This window comes from Polypterus senegalus, chromosome 18 (genome assembly GCF_016835505.1).
Source record: "Polypterus senegalus isolate Bchr_013 chromosome 18, ASM1683550v1, whole genome shotgun sequence".
NCBI classification, from domain to species: Eukaryota; Metazoa; Chordata; class Cladistia; order Polypteriformes; family Polypteridae; genus Polypterus; species Polypterus senegalus.
The window spans coordinates 79,557,864-79,566,508 of record NC_053171.1 but is presented as its reverse complement, the minus strand read 5'-3'; positions in this window follow the sequence as shown (position 1 = coordinate 79,566,508).

Here is an 8,645-nt window from a genome sequence, read left to right as displayed (position 1 = left end):
TTTTCTCCCTAAATAATAAAACCATCATTTAAAACTGCATTTTGTGTTTACTTGTGTTATATTTGACTAATGGTTAAATGTGTTTGATGATCAGAAACATTTTGTGTGACAAACATGCAAAAGAATAAGAAATCAGAAGGGGCAAATAGTTTTTCACACCACTGTATCTGGAAAAGGTGTTGGAACAGCTTAGCTATTAGCTAAACAAACAAGCTTGATGGATTGTATGATCTCTCATTTGCAATATTTTTTATTGTCTTATGCTCTAGTGAAAAGTTTCCCAGTCCTTCCGCAACCCTTTGGTTTGTGTGTTTGAGCCAATTGTATACCCACTGTAATGAGAGACAACAAGTATAAAGGTTTGGGGAAACTATCCCTGTCTACTTGAGAATGCGAAGGGGTAATGATGGTCTTTACAAATTGGAGTCCAAAACAGAACTGAATATGTTAGCAAAAATGGCATATTTATAGTTGAGGAGCAGGAGGAGGCAGGATCTTGGGGCGACTTTCTGGGGAGGTGGAAAGTACATCATTAGGAGGTGGGCTTCTCTGATGCTTTGAAGAGGGAGAAAATGGAAAAGCATCAGAGGACAGTGCAAACCCCTGGTTCAGTGGAGAAACACTTACATTTGAGCCTGCAAATCGTCCCCCATGCACACGTGTTTGACGTCACCTACAGACCGTGCTCTGAATTTCCACTTATTTCAGTTTGATCACTGAACTTTCATATGGTGCCTTATTGAAAGCTTTCTGAAAATCAAAATAAATAATATCATATGCACCTTCGTGATCATATCCTTTAAGTACTTCCTCAAAGAATTCCAGCATATTAGTGAAGCATAGCCTCCTCTGTCTGAACCCATGTTGAGTATTTGCTAATACTCCTGCTTATGACATGTGTTTCTCAGTCTTTTCTTTAATAATTCCTTCAATCAATTTTACCTTGGTACACATTAACCTTACTGGCCTATATTTATTTGGATCAGCCCTATCCCCTTTTATATATAACAGGACAATATTTTGTAGCCTCCAGTCTTTAGGAATTTCTTTAGTGTGCAGACAAACTTGAAAAATATACATCAATAGTTTATATATGTGCTCACTCACCTTTTTAAGCACTTGAGGATGATCCTGGTAATTCATTAGATTTCAGCCTATTTAATCTATGCAGTACTTCTCTCTCTACAACAGTCATTTCAAACTCAGATCCTGCGGGGTTGCCATGCCTGCAGATTTTTTTCCAGCTACTCTCTCCATTAGTAACCAGAGACTACGGCTAATTGAACAGACGTCTTTTGATTAATTTTAATTGACTTGTTTGTGAAGACTCAGACCTCTTAATTGTTTCTTTCTTATTAACTAGCAGCTAAACAAAATTGAGATGCAAAGTGAGTCAAAACACAGCCAACTAAGACGGGGATCTCCAGATCCAACCAATTTCTTAATTAGAAGCCAATTTTTGTTGTTAGTGAAATCAGCAATTTAAATGTCTGGTGTGGCTTGTTGGTGCTTCAATGCTGCCACAGCAGACATTTTCAAAATTGTTCTTTTTTATTATTATTACCATGCTTATATTAACTTCACCTGTTTGTTGTCTGGTACAAATCTTGTAATTGGTATTCAACCCACTTCCTATTGTCCAAAAAACTTTGCACACTTACTCACTTCCAATGACAATACACGAATCAATAATCAGTTCCACTAATTGATCGATTAATCCATGTTAAGAAATGGCATTTTCATATGAAGAATAGTTCAAGATTTCACCAATAGATGGCGCTAGTAACGGATAGAAATATTTAAGGAAGTATTAAAATCCATCCATCCATCCATCCATTATTCAACCCGCTATATCCTAACTATAGAGTCGTGGGGTCTGCTGGAGCCAATCCCAGCCAACACAGGAAACAAACCACGGGCAGGGCACCAGCCCACCGCAGAAGTATTAAAATATTGATTACAAAATTATACTAAAACAAACCCAAAAAAGTTGAAAATAATTAATATATATATATATATTCATACTTTTCAACAATCAATTCAAATTTACATGAAAAAAACACAAAATCATGTTGTAATGATGCAGGTTTGCTGTATGCTCCCATCTGCTGCCGGGGAGCCCTTGAACCCTACACCGTCGGTAATGTGCCTCACTGCTAACCTCATCGGTAAAACAAGGGGATGGTGAAAAAGTGCAAAGTGCTTTTATTAAAACAATTAACAAAACAAGGTGTTCAAATTAAAGTGCAGTCTCCAAAGTTCCAATAAATAATCCATAAAATCAGAAGTGAAACGTGGAGGTTAAAAGCAATAGAAAAAAATCTTCTTAAAAACAACAAAGTTAAAATAGAGCAGGAAGCATTCTTTAAAATAAAAATAAAAAACAAGAAGAAGCCGGTGCCTTTTTACCTGGCGGCCCCCCTGCTTCCCAACAGGGAAGTCGCCCTACTTGCAGCTGACATTAACTCTGCCTACTTCGCTCTCTCTCTCTCTCCTCGCTCGCTCGCTCTCTCTCTCTCTCTCAACCTCCCGTCCGTTCTTTCTTTTTCCCCCCCTTCTAGCCGACTCTCGCTTCTATTAATCAAGATAAGCAGCCCCAGGAACAATCATGAATGCGGACGGTCCCTCACAAGTGCACATTGGTGAGAAACGCCCACATCGCTAATCGCCCTGACAACCTTCAGCCACATAACCACCACGCCCCCTCACCAAGCTGCAAGCGCGGTTATTATTTATTTTAAAGATGGACTTTGACAGGAGCTGTGGACCCGCTATATCACACACGTGAAAGTTCACAGAGAGTTATAGCGCGGGTTGTTCACTGAATGCTAGCAACTGGTGCACTGACGCTCGTGGGCAGTCGTGGCTTTGTCTCGAGAGAGGTAAACAAGGTTAGCACGCGAGTCGTATTCCAAACAAAGGTCGTATACCAAGCAAAATTTTTGTGTCCAAACAGGACGTATACCAAGTTGGACTTATTCCAAAGCAGACGTATACGGAGGTACCACTGTATATATATATACAGTGATACCTTGGTATACGTCCAATGAATGAAAACCTGCAGATTCTCTGAGATCTGAGCTTGACACCCCTGCTCTATAATTTCCAAGCCATTGAGTGGTCACCAGTGGTCCAAGTAGTGTTCCTAATCTTAATCCTAATTTTCAGTCTTTTTCATATCCTGTTTTGGTTCTCTCTATGTCTGTTGTGCACCTCTTCACAGTACGCACAAACATTTTGAACTATGAATTCTTTTGGGCCTCCTTTTACAGAGCTGCAGTATTCTGGGTAGAGTGGGTGGGGTAGTGGGAACCATGGTGGATTGTTGCTGCTTGATTTTAAGTCTGACATGTTGATATGTTTATGATTCTTTTGCTGGGCTAGTGTTTCTTTTTTGTTATTAAACTTAAGTAAAAAATGATCACAAAATAAAATGAACTTTAATAACACAGACTGATCACTGTGTTCTCAGTTTTTTGGGGGGACTTACATGTACCTAATTAGTTTTTTGGATGACCTCATAGTGCACCTTTAGGTTTCATTACACACCCTTAATGTATGCTGTACAGTATGTTGTACTGTATGTTGTGGTGGCACAATTGTGTATGTGTAGCACTGATGTCTCCAACTCCAGAAGACATGATCTAAATCCGAGTCCTGCCTCCCAGCGTGCTGTCCATTTACATCTGATTTGTAGTCCAGGTGCTCCAGTTTTCCACTTACTGTATATAAACACCAGCTGCATGTGGTCTTCGGGACAAAAAAACAACCCAAAGTCTTCCCAGCAGTTTTACTATATTCATGAACTTGGTGAGGCGTCAGCTAACTCTTCAGAATTACCCAGTGCAAAGGACATGGACCTACCAGTGCTTGCTGCCGCACTGGCTTTCTTAAGAAGACACCGTTGATACCGTATCTTAGCCGTATCGCTGGCATATGAATGAGTCCTATTAATCTTTGTCTCGAGAAAATACCTCCAGATAGACAATGACAAATTTTTGTGAAAATTTCAAGTCTTGCCCTGCGTTGCTGAGGTGTTTACACTCGCACGTTGTTGAGTCGCGGCATTTGCTTCATTTCAATATTGTGTCTCTTCATCTGTGTCATTAACACAGTGATGTTGTTGCGCGGCGGCATTTGCTGCAGACAGGTAATTCGTAGTGAGAAGTGAAATGCATGCATGCGCCATGTAGTGGCTGTGGTTGAACGCGAGCAGAGTCAACTGCTCCATACACACACACAGGTCTTTCATTTATATATTGTGAACATGGTGAACGCATGCCCCAAAAGGACGTGGCCATTCCTCCAAAACCCCCTCTTAAACAGTGATACAATGGGAAACAAACAGCTTTTCATCTCCTCTTTGTGGATCAGCTGCTAGCCTGCTGCTTCCTGCCATGCTGCATTTTCTTTTTTTTTTTTTTATTAATTTTATTACAATCCATACATAGCAATCAAGTCTTTACAAAAAAAAGAATTATGTTAAGAACAGATCGATCCCCACCCCTGAGAGAGAGAGCAAGCCAAACGGTGTAAAATTTAAGGCTTGTAAACATACCTAAATTAATAAATTCTCTGTGCTTTATAAACTTATTTTAAAATATTACTGATTAGATCCTGCCATGTTTTGAAAAAAGTCTGTACGGATCCTATAACTGAGTATTTGATTTTTTCCAATTTCAAATAATATAACACATCGGTTTCCCACTGACTTAAAAGAGGAGAGTTTGGGTTCTTCCAGTTTATCAGAATAAGTCTGCGTGCCAACAGTGTAGTGAATGCAATCACAATTTGTTTGTCCTTCTCCACTTTAAGCCCCTCTGGAAGAACCCCAAACACAGCTGTTAATGGGTTAGGAGGGATTGTGAGTCCAAGGCTGTCTGAAAGGTAATTAAAATTTTTTGTCCAGAATGATGTTAATTTGGTGCAGGCCCAGAACATGTGACCCAGTGAGGCTGGAACTTGATTGCAACGTTCGCAGGTTGGATCATGTCCTGGAAACATTTTGGAGAGTTTTAGTCGAGACAGATGTGCTTGATATATAATTTTGAGTTGTATAATTGTATGCTTTATGCATATGGAGCTCGAGTGAATTCTCTGCACTTTCCACTCCTTTTCTGATATATTAATTGAGAGATCTTTTTCCCAGTGTCCTCTTGAATCTTTGAAAGGAAGGGATTGTAAAATGATTTTATATATTGTAGAGATGGAGTCTAATTCCTTAAAATTGAGCAATATTTTTTCCAGCGTGGATGAGGGTGCAAGCTGAGGAAAATCTGGAAGGTTCTGTTTAACAAAGTTCCTGATTTGAAGATAGTGAAAGAAATGTGTAACTGGAATGTTAAATTTGGAATGTAATTGTTCATAGGATGCAAAGACGTCTATATAAAGATCTCTAAAGTTAATTCCAATTTTTTTCCAGATATTAAAAACTGCATATGTTTGTGAGGGTTGAAAGAGGTGGTTCTCTTGCAGGGATGCCACAGATAGAAGCTTCTCCATCTTAAAATGCTTTCTACATTGGTTCCAGATTCTAAGTGAGTGGAGCACAATTGGGTTATTAGTGTATTGCCGATAACGTGTGTTTATTGGAGCACAAAGCAAGGAATACAAAGAAGTACTGCAGGATTTTACTTCTATTGCGGTCCAAGCCTGTGTATGTTCTTCTATTTGTGTCCAGGTTCTTATCGCCTGTAAATTTGTTGCCCAGTAATAAAACTGGAAGTTAGGTAGAGCCATGCCGCCTTCTGCCTTTTGTCTTTGTAGGGTCGCTCTTTTGATGCGTGGATGTTTTGAATTCCAAATAAATGAGGTTATTATTGAATCTAATTGCTTAAAGAATGATTTATTAATGTATATTGGGATGTTTTGAAATAAAAAAGGGAGCTTAGGCCATGCTGCATTTTCTACATCTCGCGCATGGCTTCGAACATTCAAAAGATCGCACCGCTGCTGTCCTAGCCTCTCACTGCCTTGGCTCTCTTTCCCCAATAACCTCTGCTTTATTTTTTCTGCTTTATTATGCAATATTCAAATAAAGTTTCTCTCTCTTGAAAACCCTGAATGAACCTATGCAACTTTGTGACCCAAGCCTGACAATATGTCTAACGTGCAGGTCAGGTTAACTGGTGACTCTAAACGGGTCCATTGTGAGGGAGTGAGGTGTGGGCCTGTGTGTGTCCTGCAGTGGATTAATGCCTGATCCAAGCTGCATCTGCCATAAGCTCCAGTCTCCTGTAACCATAAGCTTGGATCAAGTGGATTTAGATGATGGAGGCAAAGATGTAATTCTGCTCATTAGGAAGAAATGAGTGTATAAAATAAAAGCTGAGTTACCAATCCAAAATACAAATGTGAATTCACTGAATTAGGTTTTTCTAGTTAACAACTATTGAGAAACGAGGACAAGATTTAGTGCTTATTACCAAACACCCACACACAGTTGCCCAACACATTTTCAAAATATGTCCGTCCATTACACAATGGCTAACATACTACTAATTAGAGTGTGAACACAGAACCACCCCAGCACACGCAGGAAGAATGCTGTAAACAGAAAGCTTGCTTGTTCTTTGTGTGATAAACATTAAAATAGCACATTTTCAACATATTTTTCTAATTGTTTTTGGTGTATTCACAGCTGGTTGGAGACACCATAGTATTTAATGGATGATTTATTTCTTCCTCAACCCCTAGCCATGTCAGCTTGTGGATCTATGGTGGGGTCGCACAAAGTATAAATAAGTTCAGGGATGGGTGTAGCTACTAACTTAGTTGGCATATTGCATTCATTGACAGAAGAGACATGTATCTCAACAGCTTTATTTGCAAAGTCACGTGATCGAAAGGAGCTATATAAGGGATAGTCTTCTTTAGGGTGTACATTTTTTATCTTTGGAAGTAGAGAAGAAGAAGGCAGCACAGTGGCACAGTGGTAGCACTGCTGCCTCGCAGTTAGGAGACCCGGGTTTGCTTCCCGGGCCCTCCCTGCATGGAGTTTGCATGTTCTCCCCGTGTCTGCGTGGGTCTCCTCCCACAGTCCAAAGACATGCAGGTTTGGTGGATAGGTGATTCTAAATTGTCCCTAGTGTGTGTGTGCTTGGGGTGTGGGTGGGTGTGTCCTGCGGTGGGTTGGCGCCCTGCCCGGTATTGGTTCCTGCCTTGCGCCCTGTGTTGGCTGGGATTGGCTCCAGCAGACCCCTGTGACCCTTTGTTCGGATTCAACGGGTTGGAAAGTGGATGGATGGATGAAGTAGAGAAGAAAGAAAAGAGAAGACATGCAGGGCTTTCCAGTTCCTTCTAACCAAATTTCAAGTCTACTAAAAAAGGGCAGCTTCAAAAACACTGGGAAGAGATGTGTTTAAAAATTACTGATAATAAAATGCTTTCTTAAAAAAATATATGGCACCAGTTTTATGTGTTCTGACTATTCGAGCACCTTAACATGTGACAGCCTTGCACACTTTAAACATTATTCACATTTGAACCATCCCCAATTCAAACATTGGAAATGTGGAGAAAAATCAACACAGTGATGTTTTCTAAACTATGGGTGAGATTATGAAAAAGAGAAGAATTGTTTGAAATAACCAATGTTTAGTATCATGGTAAGACTTTAGGTATCCAATATAAACCTCTATTAACACCTGTAAACATTGTGTTTGTTATGCTATTAGCAATGATAAGCCAGTTATGAACTTTGCCCATGGTGTACAAGTCAGGTGCTTTGTGGGCTTAGCTAACTGGTTTCAGCGTTGCAGCATTGTACATTATTTTAGCCACTCCAACAAAGGGTCATTACATTTTTATTAAATATTTTTGCAACAGTGAGTCATATACACAAGTAATAGCAATAATTGAATGCTATTAAATGAGTTGGTAGACTATATTAAATACACTCTTCTTAACATCCATCCATCCATTGTCTAACCCGCTGAATCCGAATAGGGTCACAGGGGTCTGCTGGAGCCAATCCCAGCCAACACAGGGCACAAGGCAGGAACCAATCCTGGGCAGGGTGCCAACCCACCACAGCACTCTTCTTAACAGTACTTTACAATGTCAAATTATTAAAAGCAAGGCCTAAATAGCGTTGTGGTGGCTCAACGACTTTCACTGATGACAGATCCCAATTCCAAATGATGTAAAAATGGTGTCAATTGATGTGCTATTGTTTGTTGCCTTTTGTGGAGGGTCTGTGAATAGCTGTAGTTTTAAATTCTGAATAGCTGTAGTTTTTAATTCCTTAAGCATACCATTTTTGAAAAGAAATACCCAATGGAGAGTTAAAATCTGATTTGAAGTCTCAAGGTACAATTAAAGGCTGCACTGAATCATGATGAAGTGCAGGTCTGAAGCTTCATCCATCCATTATCCAACCTGCTATATCCTAACTACAGGGTCACGGGGGTCTGCTGGAGCCAATCCAAGCCAACACAGGGCGCAAGGCAGGAAACAAACCCCGGGCAGTGCGCCCAGCCCACACACACCAAGCACAATTTAGAATCGCCAATGCACCTAACCTGCATGTTTTTGGACTGTGGGAGGAAACCGGAGCACCCGGAGGAGACCCACACAGACATGGGGAGAACATGCAAACTCCACACAGGGAGGACCCAGGAAGCGAACCCGGGTCTCCTAACTGT